We start from the raw sequence: 18207 nt of genomic DNA, 5'->3' as shown, positions 1-18207 counted from the left end.
TCTTGTCCCCTTCCTTTAAATTGTATACTCTACAACACTCATTTCACTTGACCCCAAACTTCCATTCTCCATCTCTTCCTCCACTTTTTAGTAAGTGGAAAAAGAATACATTCTTTTGTACATTGGAATGTGGACCAGTAATCGTCCAAACCGAACTATCTTCAGAGAGTTTAAGATATGCAGCAAATTTCGAAGGCAGATACAACAATGAATAATTCATAGTTAAGGTAAATAGAGTATTTTCATATACAATGAATAACAGATTTAGGAAGAATATTTAATAAGTTTGCAAGAAAAAAAAGAAATCACTCTTTTGAGATCAACGTGCCAGTCTAGATTGACTCAGATCCGAATCTATGATGGTCTTCTGATATTAAACATCTAGAGTATATCTGATTCAAGATATTTTAAACTTGTTAGTCACCACATTAAAAGATATCGAACTGTACCATGATATTAAAATCCAAAACATAAGAAAAAAAGTTACATTTAGCATTACCCGTGGTTAAACAATTCGCTTGTCTCATTACTTTGTTCACTGACCTCCATTGATGAACGGCTTGCATCACACAAATCTATGGGATTATGAGGATCATCCCCTTCTATTGTCCCATCTTCATCATCGTTTTCACCACCGTCTGATGAGAACTCATCATCAAATGGTTCAGACCCAGACAAAACCATCACAATAGGTGATGAGGGTTCACCAATCATGGTATACTTTATGTGGAACACTCTCTATACGTTATCAAGTGTCTCTGGGTCTATTAGCTCAGGCACATATGAGTCCGGATCAAGGTGAATCCGCATGGGCTAGTTCATGTGATTCCACAATGAAATAAAAAAGATTCCGAAAATGACATAGCTAAATTGCACAGATGCCCCTCTATTGATAAAATAGAAAGATCCAATCTGTTCAAATGAGGTGTTATTTATAAGCAACTGATCATTGTTTCTTCTCATCAACTCCGTACTAAGCAATTATCGAGCTCATCAATGACATAGAACATTGTCCCTAATTCTTCTCCATGAGTTAAAACAAAAGTTGGAGGAAGAGCTTTCTCACCCTATACTCGATTTTATTTCTAAAGTTAATTCATGTATAACAAAGCATGGTAAAATTGCATCACATAATATTACATAATCATTTAGCAAAGAGAGGTATATATACATTTAAATCTACCATTATTACCTACTGAGCAAGACAAGAGAATAATAATCACCTAAATGAAATGGCATTATAATCAACATCACAAAAATAGGTAACTAAGTAAGAAACAGATATTAGGTGTTTTTTAATGTCCAGAAAAAAAATACTAAAGTTTTGAAAGGAACACTGAAAGAGAAATTGTTGTTATCTTGATGCATTGTGAAAGCAAAATATTCTACGTAAACATCCAATCATGTTTTCCCTTATCAATAAATGCTGGATTTTCAAAGTCACTATCATTATATGTATGATTAGTAAACATTGTATTTATTTATTTTGAATGTACATTGATAACTTATCAAAATTAATCTTTTATAAGACTCTCACAAGTGTATTAGAGTTGTTGTAGTCTACACATATTTTGGATTAAAAAGATCAGGAACTCAGAGTTAGCCAATCAAAGTTATCTAATACGCAAAAGAAACTAACAAGAGGAGGAAAATAGAAAAGACCACTAACTGAATATAAATTAAAAACAAAGCATTCGAAGTTAAAAAATTTAACCCACCTCTTTAATGGGTTAACATGAATGATATAATATTGCATAATATATTTGGTTACCTGCCCCTTGAAAAGGCAAAATCTGAAAATCTGTTGTTTTCTATTGGGCCAATATTCTTGGGTTGCTAAAAACCTCCTATTAGAACATAATGGTATCATTAGAGGTTAAGACTGAGACTTTTAAGCAAGAAACCAAGTAACTAAGTATACCTAAAAAAAGTAACAAATTAATGAACATTATAAACTGTTACCAAAAGTTTTATCCCTCACTAAAGTGCAATAAACCATTTTAAAAAATTACTATACAACATATTTTAGAGATTATGAAAATTTATGAAATGTGGTCAAGATATAAATGAAAAGACAATAAAATTAAATTACAACATGAAAAATATCAGAGAAAGAATTTAAAAAAAATTATAGATGGCATGGCATAACTTTGAAATTTAACTAACATTAAAATTTTCACAATTTAATGTGAAATATATTGAATAGAAAGGTAGATCATACTTCAATGAATTGAAAATTCAACAAAGAAAAGAAACCTAAATATCAACTTAATAAATACAATTACATAGATTGATGCTTTCCAGAAATTTATTTTAAAAACTAAGGGGGAGATATTAACCATAATAACATAATCCAGACATTGAATAGATCAAGTTAAGCCTATGTTTCAGGAGTTGTTCTAATGCTGACTGCATGAGAACAAAATTCCAGTGTAAACTGTTTTTTCATCTATGAATAGGTGTAACGTAAAAATTGCTTTTAAAGGATAGAGAGAGAAACTTAATGATGTTGTTCTTGAACCAATTTTTCCTTCTGTTTTTTCAATTGATTCATGGCCGTTATTTTTTTTTCTAAAAAAAAGAAGCATATGCAACATAAAACCAAAAAAAAATTTCCGATGAGAAAACCAAATTGAATATGAGGCACAGCTAAAATTGTTGAAAGTCACGGATTTTCTACTAATGTTCAGCACCATACCTGTTTGGATCTTCTCTATCTGCATGCATCGCCATTCAACCTTATGAGATAGATAGACTTTGTATAAAGATTCGAGAATAAACAAAAGATCTTGTCTCTTACTACAAAACAGAGTATTATGATAAAGTAAACCTTAATAGAAGATTTCAATAGATTCAAGAAAAACAAGTAATGAAATTGAATCTGGAAACATAAAAAAAATAATTAGGATTTCAGCAAAACAAAACCTGGAATAAGGAACAGCAAGCGTTGATGAACACTCGCCAGCAATTGGAAGGCAAATGCACGGATCACTATCAGAGAGGGAAAGAGCAAGAGAAAGGCTAAGAATCGGGAGGTTATTGTAAGAACCGCAACTAATCAACCGGTTAATTAAGTGATTATATTGCCCAAATTAAATTCCGAAAAGTTAGAGTGAGAATTTGAGGATTTAAATGTGATTTTTGAACTCAGTGGGTTTTTCTGAGACAGAAAAAGTGTCTTCTGTGAAAAACCGTAAAAAATTGCGAACCGGTTCAAGTCTACCCGATGCTGCGTGAGAAAAAGTGGAATCAGTCAAAAATCATAGAAAAACATTAGAAATGGAAAACCGGGAGTTAATTTTAAAGGTTTAGCCCGAAGTTGGGTCAAATAGGCTAAAAACGCTAACGGGTCGGACCGGGCCCAAGTTTGGCCCAAGCCCAACATATATAAGGTTCATTTAATGAATCAATCAGCACAAACCACACTCAAACACACACCCCCAGCTGAAAGAGATGGGGAAGAAGAGAACCCTCGAGCACTATTCACTATCATCTTCTCAAGCTCATATCTTGAGCTACAGAGCTCCGATCGCCGCACGGTTTACGGCTATGCATTCCTTGTGGAGAGCTCTACAAAACCCAAATAAAAAACTCGTAAGAAAATCTCGAATCTTTCTCAGTTATTCTCCTCAAAATTTCGAGTTTTAGGGTTTTGATTAAGTGAGAATTTGTGTTTTTTGGGGGTTTAGGTTCACTCTAATCCTTGCTTAGCATTGGGTTTTGGCTTCCAAAGCTATTGGGAAAGGTAAGAGCTCTTGAACCTTGCTGAGTTTATGTTTATATTGAGCTCTAGGTTGATATGTGGTGATTTATATGTATATAGCTTGATATTGTGAGTTTGGCGCTTGTTGGTGATTATTGGAGTTACATTGGTGGTTGGATTGTGGTTGAAAGCTCATTTGGTGCTCAATTTTGAGTTTTAGACATATTGGGAACCAGTCAAGGTATGATTCTGGTTTCCTCTATGTAGTGTGATTCACGTTTGAGAGCACTACCAAGTTTTTGGCACCATTGTTGATGATCACAATTTTGTGCACCAAGTTTTTGGCGCCGTTGCCGGGGATTGTTCGAGTTTGGACAACTGACGGTTCATCTTGTTGCTCAGATTAGGTAATTTTCTTTTTATTTTCTTTTCAAAAAGTTTTCAAAAATATTTTTCAAAATTTTTCCCTTTATTTTCGAAAATTATTCCAAATTTTTTAAGAATGAATTCTCGAGTTTCATAGTAACATGTTGAAGCCTGACTGGCTGTAAAGCCATATCCAAATCCTTTTGGATTGAGGCTTCCACTTGTCAACATAACGGGTATGTATACGGAGTTGGATGAAATATCAGCTGTTGCATGCTTGATTTATATCTTCTAAAGCTAGCTGGCTATTAAGCCATGGCCAACCCTTAGATTGGAGCTTTAGACTAACATTGAAAGATTCCTGGAATTCTTATTAAAATTTTTGAATCTCTTAATTTCTTTTCCTATATGTTTTTTTCGAAAAAAATAAAGGAAAATACAAAAAAATCATAAAATCATAAAAAACCAAAAATATTTTGTGATTCTTGTTTGAGTCTTGGGTCATGTTTTAAGTTTGGTGTCAATTGCATGCTTTAAAAATATTTCTTGCATTTTTCGAAAATTCATGCATTCATAGTGTTCTTCATGATCTTCAAGTTGTTCTTGGTAAGTCTTCTTGTTTGATCTTGATGTTTTCTTGTTTTGTGTCTTTTATTGTTTTTCATGTGTATCTTTGCATTCATATTGTCTAAGCATTAAAGATTTCTAAGTTTGGTGTCTTGCATGTTTTCTTTGCATAAAATTTTTTTCAAAAATATGTTCTTGATGTTCATCATGATCTTCAAAGTGTTCTTGGTGTTCATTTTGACATTCATAGTGTTCTTGCATGCATCATTGGTTTTGATCCAAAATTTTCATGTTTTGGGTCATATTTGTGTTTTTCTCTCTCATCATTAAAAATTCAAAAATAAAAAAAATATCTTTTCCTTTTCTCTCTCAACATTTCAAAAATTTGGGTTGACTTAGTCAAAAATTTTCAAAATTAGTTGTTTCTTGTAAGTCAAGTCAAATTTTCAAATTCTAAAAATCTTATCTTATTAAAACTTTTTCAAAAATCAAATCTTTTTCATTTTTATTTAATTTTCGAAAATCTAATGTTTTAAAATATTTTTCAAAAATCTTTTTCTTAGTTTTATCTTTATTTTCAAAAATTATGCTAACAATTAATATGATTGATTCAAAAATTTGAAGTTTGTTACTTTCTTGTTAAGAAAGGTTCAATCTTTAAATTCTAGAATCATATCTTTTAGTTTCTTGTTAGTTAAGTAATTAATTTTAATTTTAAAAATTAAATCTTTTCTAACCGTATCTTTTGAATCATATCTTTTCATTTTATCTTTTATATCATATTTTTTTTCAAAATTTTATCTTTTTTCAAAAATTTGATTTTAAAATATCTTTTCTAACTTCTTATCTTCTTATCTTTTCAAATCTTTTTCAACTAACTTTTTGACTTTTTGTTTGTGATGACAAGTCATCATATACCCATTTTTCAAGCTAATTTCACTTGTTTTGTTAGCATTTATGCACTTTCTTGCATCCTAAGTAAGTGATTTGGAGTGATAATGCATAAATTCTCTAAATCAAGCAACCACCATGAAATTAATGTTAAATCATGAGGTTTAAGCTAATTTTAATTGAATTTTAATTGATTTATAAGCCTCTTGAATTTAGTGATACTTTGAGTGGTTGTTTTGGTTTATTATAGGTGAAGAAAAGAAAAGAAAAGGAAAAGCGTGGCCTAAGAAGTGTAGCCCAAGGAAAGGAAAGTGTGGCAAAAGAGAGAAGAAGCGTGCCGCATGCAAAGGGGGAGGCAACATTGCCCTCCACAAGGGCACACTGCCCTCTAGGAGGGCAACATAAGAGAACCAAGAAGAGAAGGCAACTTTGCCCTGCCCACTACAAGGGCAGAGCACAAAATGTGCCTTGAGACCAAGAGGAAGAGAACCTTGTCCTGCCCTTGTGGAGGGCAGTATCGGGCTCTCCAAGGAAAGAAATCAAAGGAAAAATGCCTATGATGCATGCTACAAGGATCGAACAAGGAACCATGAGGAAGCTAGGACTTAAGGATGAGTGCCGTGCCAAGAAACCAAGGAAATTATTGTAGCGTGTGCTTCCTCCGTGTTTCGAACACGGGACAAGCAATGTGAGAACTCTGCCCTGCCCTTGGCGCGGGCAGGGCAGCATTTGGATTGGCGCACGATCCTGGCGCATCACGCACGATCCTGGCGGACCAACTCTCGTCCCTGGCAGCATCTGGCGCATCAACTCTCGTCCCTGGCAGCATCTGGCAGCACCAAAATTTCCTGCCCTGCCCTCTGCGAGGGCAGGGCAGCATCCCATACACCAAGGAAAATTTCTGGCGCACCAATTTCTGAGTCTGGCGCACCAACTTTGGATTCTGGCAGCACCATGGCACATTCTGGCGCACCAACCTTTCCTGCCCTGCCCTTGGCGCGGGCAGGGCAGCATTCCAAGCACCTTGCGCACCAAGAAGCAAATTCTGCGCACCACGCCGTACCAATCTCATGCACCAAGCACCAATTTTCTGCCCTGCCCTCCACAAGGGGAGGGCAGCCTCCTGGGAGTGACTCTTAATGGGCCAAAAATTCAAATTAAAAATCCATTTGAATTCATTTCTTCACCAAATCAAAAGCCCATCCAAATCCCAAAATCCAAGAATAGAAAGTGTATAAATAGAAACTAGTTTGATGTAATTAGAACTTTTACTTGACCTTCTCACCTTTACTTTCAATTTTACTTTTACTTTCACCTTTCTTTTGAGCTTGGAATTTCTTGTAATTGTTCTTGAGAGACTTGACCGAGCACTCAGAGGATTATGGGAGAATTGACTGATCTCCTTCCTCATTCTTACTTGGGCAATTCTACTCTTGTGTTTCTGAGTTTTGGGTGTGAGAAATTGAGGAAATTCTGTCTCAATTCCCATTCAAATTCTCTTCAATTCTCTTTCTGCATAATTGAATCCATTTACATTTTCTTTACTGCTTTCTCTTCTAATTCTTGTCAATTGCTTTGTTAACTTGGATCTAGGAAGGCAAATAGAGATCTAGGCTCTGCTACCTAGTCTCTTGAGACCTGAGACCCAATTTTACTTTTGGTTCTTCTGTGAACCTCTGCTGCACTTTATTTCCTTTCTGTTTGAATGCTTATTGCTTCTGATTCAATTTTTGCTCTCTTAATTGTTGCAATTTACTTTCTCTTGGTTTAGATCCTGCAATCCCAGTCCTCAATTCCCTTTTATATTCAAGCCATTTATCTTTCTTGCCATTTAAGTTACTGTAATTTATGTTTCTTGCACTTTAAGTTTCAGTCATTTACTTTCTTGTTCTTTAAGTTTCTGCAAATTTACTTTCCTGTTCTTTAATTTACTGCACTTCTCCCTTCCCCATTTACATTTACCGTCATTTATTTCTTGTTAAACACAAATCACTCAACCAAAACTTGATTCGCTTGACTAAATCACCCACTAAACTAAAATTGCTCAATCCTTCAATCCCTGTGGGATCGACCTCACTCATGTGAGTTATTATTACTTGATGCGACCCGGTACACTTGCCGGTGAGTTTTGTGTTGGATCGTTTTCCACACATCAAGTTTTTGGCGCCGTTGCCGGGGATTGAAATAGATTGACAATGATTAAGTGAAGTGGAGGTCTAGATTAAGCATTTTTCTTTTCTGTTATCCTAATTCTTACTAACACACTAACTGTTTGAGTTTTTGCTTAAACTAACTAAACCTTCATTCTAGCTATAGATTGAAGTTTCATTGGCTTTCTGAGTTTGTGTGTTTATTGTTGTGTGTTTGTATGTCAGGTATAGGAAGATCTTCCCCTATCATCTCTGAAATTGATCAAAAGACTCTTCGGAGAATAAGAAGAGCTGAAAGAGGGAAGAACGTTGTTGGAGAAGAAGAATCTGAGGAGGAATTCCAAGACATGGAAGGAGATACCAATCAACCAGGAGAAGGAGCCAACAATAATCAACAACAGAGAAGAGTCTTGGCTTCATACACATTTGCAAATGCTAGGCATTGTGGGAGTAGCATTCTTCCTCCCAATGTCAACGCAAACAATTTTGAACTCAAGCCACAACTCATCACTCTGGTTCAAAATAATTGTTCTTTTGGAGGAGGGCCTTTGGAGGATCCAAATCAACATCTGTCTACTTTCTTGAGAATCTGTGACACAGTGAAAACAAATGGTGTACCTCCTGATAGCTACAAGTTGTTGCTCTTCCCATTCTCTCTCAGAGATAAAGCCACTCAATGGCTAGAGACCTTTCCAAAAGAAAGCATCAACACTTGGGATGACTTGGTGAGCAAGTTTCTTGCTAAATTTTATCCACCTCAAAGAATCCTAAGGTTGAAGACTGAGGTTCAAACGTTCACTCAATTAGAGGCCGAGAACTTATATGAAGCATGGGAAAGATATAAGGCTCTATTGAGGAAATGTCCACCAGAGATGTTCACTGAGTGGGACAAGTTGCAAAACTTCTATGAGGGACTCACTCTTAAAGCTCAAGAAGCTCTTGATCACTCTGCCGGAGGCTCATTACAACTCATGAAAACCACAGAGGAAGCTCAAAACCTTATTGATATGGTGGCCAACAACCAATATTTCTTTGCTCATCAAAGACAACGCCAACCATCACAGAGAAGAGGAGTAATGGAGTTGGAAGGAGTTGATTCAATTTTAGCTCAAAACAAGATGATGCAGCAGCAGATTCAACAACAGTTTGAGCAAATGGCCAAAAGAATTGATGGCTTGCAAGTGGCAGCAGTGAGCACCACAAGCCAACCACCAACCACTTGGGTGCAAAATGAAGAAACTCAAGAAGAGCAACAACAAGAGCAAGTCCAATACATGCACAACCAAAATCCTGGAACAAATGAATTCTATGGTGATACTTACAATCCATCTTGGAAGAACCATCCCAACCTCAGATGGGGAGACAACCATAATCAAAACCAACAACCATGGCATAGAAACACAGGACAGAACAATTGGAAAAACACAAACCACAACCCCCAGCCAAACACTAACCAAAACTCATACAGAAAACCACAAAACAACTACCCAAATTCTAACCAATACCCACCCAATAACCACCCAACTAACCAAAACACTTATCTTCATCCATCAACACCCCAAAATCAACCCATCTCACAAGACTCACAGAGAATCACCAATCTAGAGCTGCTCATGGAGAAACTGATGAAGAACCAAGAATTGACAACAAAGAACCAAGAAGCCTCCATGAAGAACCTAGAGAGGCAGATTGGACAAATCTCCAAGAAGATTTCTGTTGAAAAACCATCAAGTTCACTACCTAGTGACACCATTCCCAACCCAAAGGAAGAATGCAAGGTAGTGCAACTAAGAAGTGGAAAGATGTTAGTGGATGGTAACCAAGGAGCAACAAAGAAGCTTATGGAGAATGACACTAAACCAACAAAGAATGATGAAGCCATCAGGACATAATGACCAAGAATGTCCCAGGAGAACCCACAGAAGAGAACAACAAACCACAGAATTTGAAGAAAGGAAAGCAAATCATGGAAGAACCAATTCCAAAACAGCATCAAGTGGAGAAGAGCTCAACACCACCACTGCGTTATCCACAGAGATTTCACAAGGAAACAAAGGATCAGCACTTCCAAAAATTTCTTGAGACTTTCAAGAAGCTGGAAATTAACATACCTTTAGCTGAAGCATTAGAGCAAATGCCTCTGTATGCCAAGTTTCTAAAGGAACTCATCAACAAGAAGAGATAGTGGAATGAAAAGGAGACTGTAATGCTCAGTGAAGAATGCAGTGCACTCATTAAAAAGGGACTTCCTCCCAAGCTTGAAGACCCTGGAGGTTTCTTCTTACCATGCACTATTAGAAACCTGTTCATTAACAAGGGGATGTGCGATCTAGGAGCAAGCATAAATCTAATCCCATATTCTCTAGTGAAAAAGCTTGGCATAGAGGAGGTGAAACCAACACAGATGTCTTTGGAATTGGTGGACCAATCAGTAGTATATCCTAAGGGGCTGATTGAGAACCTTTTAGTTAAGGTTGGCAAGTTCATCTATCCGGCAGATTTTGTGATCCTGAATTCTTCAGAACATGGAAATAACTCCATAATACTTGGTCGACCATTTTTGGCCACTGCTAGAGCCATTGTGGACATAGAGCAGGGAGAGTTAACCCTCAGGATGCATGAGGAGAGCATCATCCTGAAAGTCTTCCCAGAATTACAAAGGGATGAAGAAACAAGCAAAATGAGTGATGATCTCCTTCCAAAGCAATCAACTGAAAAGGAAGTAGAACAGAAAAACAAACAGATGTAAGAAGAAAGAGGGGTTCACAAGGAAGCAAGGGTGATCAGCAAGAAGGAAGGTATCACAACTCAAGTAACTGTCAAGAAAGAAAGATCAACAAGAAGGAAAAAGATGAAGAGCAAGAAAAAGGCTCACAAAGGGTGGAAGAACAAGAAAATCCCAACTGAAGGATTTTCTAAAGGTGATGAGGTGCAATTAGTATATCAACAGCAGGGAGCAGAAGATTATTACACTGTCAACCAAATACTTTCTCTTGAGCATATGGAAATTGAACATCAAGGCACACAGAGAAAGCTGACAGTGAGAGGTGACAAGTTGAGACATCACCAATATCAACCACCCTAAAGGGAGGTCAATGTCAAGCTAATGACAATAAAAGAGCGCTTCATGGGAGGCAACCCATGGTTTAAGATTTCTGTCTTCTCTTTTATTTAATAAGCTATGATTCCTCTGAATATGATTTTGAATTTTCATGCCTGGTAAATGCATATATCATTATGAAGCACATGGCAAACTTCTAAGTTTGGTGTACCTTAAGGCACACCCAAGTTCATTGTTCAAAGAAGAGGATTATTCTTAGAACATATGCATAATTCTTTTGATAAAGCATGTGACCAAACACTAAGTTTGGTGTCTGCATGTGCAACAATGTTCAGAGGATCATTTTCCAATCATGGACTCAAAACCATACAGATAAGGGATCATACATCAATTTTTTTTAAAAAATGCATCAATTGTGAGAACGGTTTGCATTGTTAAGCCATCCCCTCAATAAAAGATAAGTTTGGTGTTCACCAACTTTTAACATTTTATTTAGGGACACAATTGATCACAAAAAATTTTTTACTATTAAGCAAACCAAAACAATTTATTTTATTCTTGCAAATAGATTGCCAACGATTATATTTATGATCTAAGGCTGATTGCTTTGATTTATGCAGGAGAAAAAGGATAAGACAAACTCAAGGAGGGGCCACGGCTAGGAGAAGCTATGTGAGGGAGGTCACATGTGCCTAGGAGAACGCGCTCATGGGGAACAAAATTTGCATGCATGCAACATTGAACACCGAGGTACATGCAGCCAATGGAAGAAGGATCCTTGTCAAAGCCTCAACAACACATGCAAGCCGTCCATCTCATGCATTCCTTGAATGAGCAAACCAATCTCAGCCCTTCATGAACACTAACGGTTCCTTCTTCATTCATTCATTATGGTTTTGTTGGAAGGCTTAAAGAATTCACCTATAAGTAGCCGTTGGCACCAACACGGTCTACATATTCTCATTCAAGCCACTTTCATATGAAAACCATACTCTCTTCCACTTCCAAAACCAACATAATTCCCTTACCTCACACATCAAAACCGAACCAAAAATTCACCCCAAACACAACACATATTTCTTCTACTCTCACTACCTCTTTCTTTTCACTTCAATTTTAATGGCCTCCTCAAGCTCAAAAAGAAGGCCGGGAAAAGAACCTATGGTGACCGAACCTCCATCATTTGATGCAAGCAAGTTTAGATCCCAATTCCATGAAGGGAGATATCATAGGTTCATGGAGGCAAAGAATGTCATCTATGAGAAAGGCCTTGATTTGAGGGAAGGAAAATACCCCATTATGAGGCAAATTACTAGAGAAAGAAGGTGGGAACTCTTGTGTGCTCCTCTGACTGACATTAGTGCAGTAATGATCAGGGAGTTCTATGCAAATGCTGCAAAAGAAAACAAAAATAGTGCTCCCTACACAGGCTATGTCAGAGGGGTTGAAGTGAGTTTTAGCCCAGCTGCTATCACAAGAGCCCTCAAGTTGAGAACCATAACCTATCCAGAGCCTAGTTATGAGGCTAGAATGCAAATGAAAAATAATCCTGATGAGATCCTGCAGGGGTTATGCATGGAAAATACAGATTGGAAAAGAGATTCAAAGGGAATTCCAAGTCACATAAGGAGGATAAATCTTACTCCTGTGGCTAAGGGATGGTATGAAATAGTGAGGAGATCTATCCTTCCTACTGGAAACGCCTCTTGGGTCACAATCAAACGAGCACTCTTGACATACTGCATCTTGCATGGAGGTGAGATCAATCTTGCACAACTCATAGCCGACAGTATTCAAGAAATGGCCGATAGCACAAGCAAATCAAAAGGTCTTGGACATCCAAGCACCATCCAAAGGCTATGTGACAGAGCTAACGTACTCTTTGAAGATGAGGACACAACAAAAGTGAAGAAAGGGAAATGGATTACCAAGAAGAGCATGGAGGGAACAAATGAAGAAGAAGACCAAGAAGGGGTAGTAGCTCCTAGACAAAGGAGATCACAAAGAGAGGAAGGACGAAATCAAGCTTATGATGCCATAGATATGAGCCAATTACAAAGATCAATTGAAGAATTATCTCAGCAACTCATGCAGGCTCAACAAGGTCAAAATCAACTCATGCAGGCCCAACAAGGCCAAAATCAGGAGGGCCAAGTGAAATATCTAGAGCCCCATCCTGAATTCATGGAGCAATTCTTGAAAGAAAAAGAAGAACGAGAAGCTTGGCAGCATCAAATGGAGGAAAAACAAGAGAAATGGCAGCAACAAATGATGACTCAGCAGCAAGAATTTCAAGCACAGATTCTTGAAGGGCAAAAAGAGCAATACAAAGAATTCAAAGAATCATATGATAAGCTGTATTTTAGTCAAGCTAAAGCAGAGGAATATAGTCACAACCTGTATCAATGGAAGAATGTTCATCATACCATGGGAGAAGTTAGACACGTACAAAGAATGGAGTATGATGAAAACATGCAAGCAAGGTTGGAGTACTTGACCCACAATTTGCCAACACTCAATCCTGAGATCAAGCCATTTGAACAATGCCCTGAATTCTTAGCCAAGCAACAAGCAAAATCTCATCAATACACTGAGTCAACCTTTAACAGATTGGAAGATTTTGGGCTCAAAGGACTCTTAGATTCTGTTTGGGGTAGAAGATGTCCCGGTGAAGAGATCCGAGATTACTCCAAGACAGGGAAGAGAAAGAAGAAGAAGGGAGAATCAAGCAGCAGCCATGACCATTAGAAGGTGGCAAAGTTCTTTCATACTTCCTCTTTCATGTCTCTAATAAGGAGATGCATGTCTGAAACATGATATGCCTCCATCATTTATTTCTTTTACTTTATGCATTTTCTGTTCTTTGCTTTTCATTTTAGTTAGTTAATAAATAGCTAGAAAAATGCTAAACCTGCAGAATGCTTGTTATCCATCACTTAGCTTGAAAATTGTTTTGTTTCCCATATGCTTAAATAAAAGAGTTTGGTTTGAATTGAAAAGTAAAATATCCAATGTTGCATAAGTATGAATGGAAGTTGGTGGTGGTATATGTGTTTGATTAAATGCATGACTCATGAAATAATTGTTGCATAATATCATTCTCATTCAAGTGTGAGTTAGCTTGCTGTTATAAAAACTCCTATCAATAATGAAAAAACCCTTGGTAACAAAAACAGAAAGAAAAGGGAAAGAAAAAGCCAAAGTGGCAAGAAAAACAAAGAATAAAGGTTGGACACCAATAGCTTGAACCTTAGGACATATGCCTGTGGTGTTCTTGTACTAAGATATGCTTGGATGAGTAAATTCTAAGGGGTATTTTAAAACCCGGTCACTTAGATCAACTGATTTGGGATGGCCAATTGAAAATCCACAATAAAGAGCAACTTAGATGCAGAACATTTAGTTATCCAAAGAGATGCTGGGCATCAATGATCCTAGGAAGAATTAATGAGCCAAGTGTCTGTGGTGGAAAAATTTTGAGCAAAAAGAAAGAAACAAATAAAGCCAAAGGCTATGCTGCAGCATTTGACACCCAACCTCTAAAAAATTAATAAGCTTGTTAAGCATTATAAGCCAAGAAAAGTTAGCAAGGGAGGAATCAAAAAGTGAGTCTTATAACAGCAAGTTTAGCAAACCTTTGATGCAAAATGTATATCATGTAACAAGAACAATAACTTGAGTTGTCATTGTCTGCATAAATGCCCCATAGATCAAGTTCTGCTATCTGCATAATAAGGATATGTATCCTTTTCTTATTCATTTCATTAACTCTTAGTTTTGATGCTTGCTTGGGGACAAGCAAGATTTAAGTTTGGTGTTGTGATGACAAGTCATCATATACCCATTTTTCAAGCTAATTTCACTTGTTTTGTTAGCATTTATGCACTTTCTTGCATCCTAAGTAAGTGATTTGGAGTGATAATGCATAACTTCTCTAAATCAAGCAACCACCATGAAATTAATGTTAAATCATGAGGTTTAAGCTAATTTTAATTGAATTTTAATTGATTTATAAGCCTCTTAAATTTAGTGATACTTTGAGTGGTTGTTTTGGTTTATTATAGGTGAAGAAAAGAAAAGAAAAGGAAAAGCGTGGCCTAAGAAGTGTAGCCCAAGGAAAGGAAAGTGTGGCAAAAGAGAGAAGAAGCGTGCTGCATGCAAAGGGGGAGGCAACATTGCCCTCCACAAGGGCACACTGCCCTCTAGGAGGGCAACATAAGAGAACCAAGAAGAGAAGGCAACTCTGCCCTGCCCACTACAAGGGCAGAGCACAAAATGTGCCTTGAGACCAAGAGGAAGAGAACCTTGCCCTGCCCTTGTGGAGGGCAGTATCGGGCTCTCCAAGGAAAGAAATCAAAGGAAAAATGCCTATGATGCATGCTACAAGGATCGAACAAGGAACCATGAGGAAGCTAGGACTTAAGGATGAGTGCCGTGCCAAGAAACCAAGGAAATTATTGTAGCGTGTGCTTCCTCCGTGTTTCGAACACGGGACAAGCAATGTGAGAACTCTGCCCTGCCCTTGGCGCGGGCAGGGCAGCATTTGGATTGGCGCACGATCCTGGCGCATCACGCACGATCCTGGCGCACCAACTCTCGTCCCTGGCAGCATCTGGCGCACCAACTCTCGTCCCTGGCAGCATCTGGCGCATCAACTCTCGTCCCTGGCAGCATCTGGCAGCACCAAAATTTCCTGCCCTGCCCTCCGCGAGGGCAGGGCAGCATCCGATACACCAAGGAAAATTTCTGGCGCACCAATTTCTGAGTCTGGCGCACCAACTTTGGATTCTGGCAGCACCATGGCACATTCTGGCGCACCAACCTTTCCTGCCCTGCCCTTGGCGCGGGCAGGGCAGCGTTCCAAGCACCTTGCGCACCAAGAAGCAAATTCTGCGCACCACGCCGCACCAATCTCATGCACCAAGCACCAATTTTCTGCCCTGCCCTCCACAAGGGCAGGGCAGCCTCCTGGGAGTGACTTTCAATGGGCCAAAAATTCAAATTAAAAATCCATTTGAATTCATTTCTTCACCAAATCAAAAGCCCATCCAAATCCCAAAATCCAAGAATAGAAAGTGTATAAATAGAAGCTAGTTTGATGTAATTAGAACTTTTACTTGACCTTCTCACCTTTACTTTCAATTTTACTTTTACTTTCACCTTTCTTTTGAGCTTGGAATTTCTTGTAATTGTTCTTGAGAGACTTGACCGAGCACTCAGAGGATTAAGGGAGAATTGACTGATCTCCTTCCTCATTCTTACTTGGGCAATTCTACTCTTGTGTTTCTGAGTTTTGGGTGTGAGAAATTGAGGAAATTCTGTCTCAATTCCCATTCAAATTCTCTTCAATTCTCTTTCTGCATAATTGAATCCATTTACATTTTCTTTACTGCTTTCTCTTCTAATTCTTGTCAATTGCTTTGTTAACTTGGATCTAGGAAGGCAAATAGAGATCTAGGCTCTGCTACCTAGTCTCTTGAGACCTGAGACCCAATTTTACTTTTGGTTCTTCTGTGAACCTCTGCTGCACTTTATTTCCTTTCTGTTTGAATGCTTATTGCTTCTGATTCAATTTTTGCTCTCTTAATTGTTGCAATTTACTTTCTCTTGGTTTAGATCCTGCAATCCCAGTCCTCAATTCCCTTTTATATTCAAGCCATTTATCTTTCTTGCCATTTAAGTTACTGCAGTTTATGTTTCTTGCACTTTAAGTTTCAGTCATTTACTTTCTTGTTCTTTAAGTTTCTGCAAATTTACTTTCCTGTTCTTTAATTTACTGCACTTCTCCCTTCCCCCTTTACATTTACCGTCATTTATTTCTTGTTAAACACAAATCACTCAACCAAAACTTGATTCGCTTGACTAAATCACCCACTAAACTAAAATTGCTCAATCCTTCAATCCCTGTGGGATCGACCTCACTCATGTGAGTTATTATTACTTGATGCGACCTGGTACACTTGCCGGTGAGTTTTGTGTTGGATCGTTTTCCACACATCAGTTTGTTTCTTATCTTTTTCAAAACCACCTAACAACTTTTCTCTCTCTTTAATTTTTGAAAATACTTCCCTCTTTTTCAAAAAATTCTTTTTTTTAATTAATTGTTTTAAATTTTAATTTTAATTTTATTTCTTATCTTTATTTTCGAAAATCATTTAACTCCTTTTCAAAATTTAATTTCGAAAATTTCTCCCTCTCTCATCTTTTCCTATTTATTTATTCATTTACTAACACTTCTCTTCACCTCTCTTCATCTCAAATCACTACCCCTATCCTCACCCTTCTGTTTGGATTCTCCTTTCTTTATTCCCTTTCTTCTTCTACTAACAATAAGGAACCTCTTTACTGTGACATAGAGAATTCCTCTTCTCTTCTTTTCTTGTTCTCTTCTCTTTCATATGAGCAGGAACAAGAAAAAAGGCATTCTTGTTGAAGCTGACCCTGAACCTGAAAGGACTCTGAAGAGGAAACTAAGAGAAGCCAAATTACAACAATCCAGAGACAACCTTAAGAAAAGGAGATGGCAGCCGAACCCAGCAACAATAATGCAAGAAGGATGCTTGGTGATTATACTACACCTACTTCCAAGTTTGATGGAAGAAGCATCTCAATTCCTGCCATTGGAACAAACAATTTTGAGCTGAAACCTCAACTAGTTGCTCTAATGCAACAGAACTGCAAGTTTCATGGACTTCCATCAGAAGATCCCTACCAGTTTTTAACTGAGTTCTTGCAGGTCTGTGAGACTATTAAGACTAATGGAGTAGATCCTGAAGTCTATAGGCTCATGCTTTTCCCTTTTGCTGTAAGAGACAGAGCTAGAGCATGGTTGGACTCTCAACCTAAAGATATCCTAGACTCCTGGGATAAGCTGGTCACGGCCTTCTTGGCTAAGTTCTTTTCTCCTCAAAAGCTGAGCAAGCTTAGAGTGGATGTTCAGACCTTCAAACAAAAAGATGGTGAATCCCTCTATGAAGCTTGGGAAAGATACAAACAGATGACCAAAAGATGTCCTTCTGACATGTTTTCAGAATGGACCATGATAGATATATTCTATTATGGTCTATTTGAGTTCTCTAAGATGTCATTGGACCATTCTACAGGTGGATCCATTCACCTAAAGAAAACGCCTGCAGAAGCTCAAGAACTTATTGACATGGTTGCAAATAACCAGTTCATGTACACTTCTGAGAGGAATTCCGTGAATAATAGGACACCTCAAAGGAAGGGAGTTCTTGAAATTGATGCTCTGAATGCCATTTTGGCTCAGAACAAAATGTTGACTTAGCAAGTCAACATGATTTCTCAAAGTCTGAATGAATGGCAAAATGCATCCAACAGTACTAAAGAGGCATCTTCTGAAGAAGAAGCTTATGATCCTGAGAACCCTGCAATAGCAGAAGTAAATTATATGGGTGAACCTTATGGAAACACCTATAATTCATCATGGAGAAATCATCCAAATTTCT

At 37.6% G+C, this 18207-nt stretch overlaps 1 non-coding gene across 1 annotated transcript; it reads right to left on the bottom strand.

Annotated features, from left to right (window-relative positions):
* Window positions 1-17657: 17657 nt before the first annotated feature.
* Window positions 17658-17761, bottom strand: LOC112704819 (small nucleolar RNA R71). The gene has a single exon (XR_003155425.1). It is a non-coding gene; the product is annotated as a small nucleolar RNA R71 (small nucleolar RNA).
* Between the last annotated feature and the right edge of the window lie 446 nt (window positions 17762-18207).

This window comes from Arachis hypogaea, chromosome 7 (genome assembly GCF_003086295.3).
Source record: "Arachis hypogaea cultivar Tifrunner chromosome 7, arahy.Tifrunner.gnm2.J5K5, whole genome shotgun sequence".
In the NCBI taxonomy this organism is placed as follows: Eukaryota; Viridiplantae; Streptophyta; class Magnoliopsida; order Fabales; family Fabaceae; genus Arachis; species Arachis hypogaea.
The sequence above is the reverse complement of the archived record's forward strand: the minus strand, read 5'-3'. Positions and strand labels throughout refer to the sequence as shown.